This window comes from Silurus meridionalis, unplaced genomic scaffold (assembly GCF_014805685.1).
Source record: "Silurus meridionalis isolate SWU-2019-XX unplaced genomic scaffold, ASM1480568v1 Scaffold492, whole genome shotgun sequence".
Taxonomy (NCBI): Eukaryota; Metazoa; Chordata; class Actinopteri; order Siluriformes; family Siluridae; genus Silurus; species Silurus meridionalis.
The window spans coordinates 1,649-2,472 of record NW_025804547.1 but is presented as its reverse complement, the minus strand read 5'-3'; positions in this window follow the sequence as shown (position 1 = coordinate 2,472).

The following is an 824-nucleotide window of genomic DNA, read 5'->3' as shown; positions in this document are numbered from 1 at the left end:
CTCCTGCTTCCCTCTGTAGCAGGTATTTAAATCCCATTTAAAATGCTTTCAGTGATTCTACATTCTGTTTATATGAAGTGTTTCAACAGTTTGCATGTTAATTGGCTGTATGGTGCATTTAAGCGCATTTTAGGTGAATTTATGAATCACATCTGGCTGGAAAAGACAAGTGTCCAAATACTTTTGACCACACAGTGTGTATCAGCTGAAAAGATATACATATAATAATTTTTATTATATGAAATATTTATATTATTTATTTGATTTTATTTGTTTGGACTTTTCTTTCCTCAGCATCGCTTGGATTTTCCTCCTGTAGCTCCGAGAGACGCCGTGTTCCAGGTGGAGGATGAAGACCCTCTGTCGGGATGAAGTGAACTGTACGACCCTGGAACGGTGAGTTTCCGAGCTTTATGGATTTTATTCTCTTTAAAACACAGAGTTTATCATTTATTATTATTATAATTATTATTATTGAGAAACAAATCACCCATAAAATCCCCAAACAGGTGGAAAGGTGATCAGGACCATCGGTACCGGAGTGAAGAGGGGAAAAGCGATGTTCCTTATTTTGTGTTTACTCCTGATCATTAGCATAAAGATCACAGACTTGCAGGAAAAAGTAAATAAATTTGACAAAAATTATTGACTGGTTATTTAGCTTGATAATTCTTAAATGCCATAATCTTGTAATCTTCACTTCTGCACATTACTCTTCAATGCCATAGACTTAGATCCATCCTGTACTTCTTAATGATGTCCACACATCTCTGCACTGTTACTGCCTTTATATTTATCCACTGTACATATGTTTACATATTTAT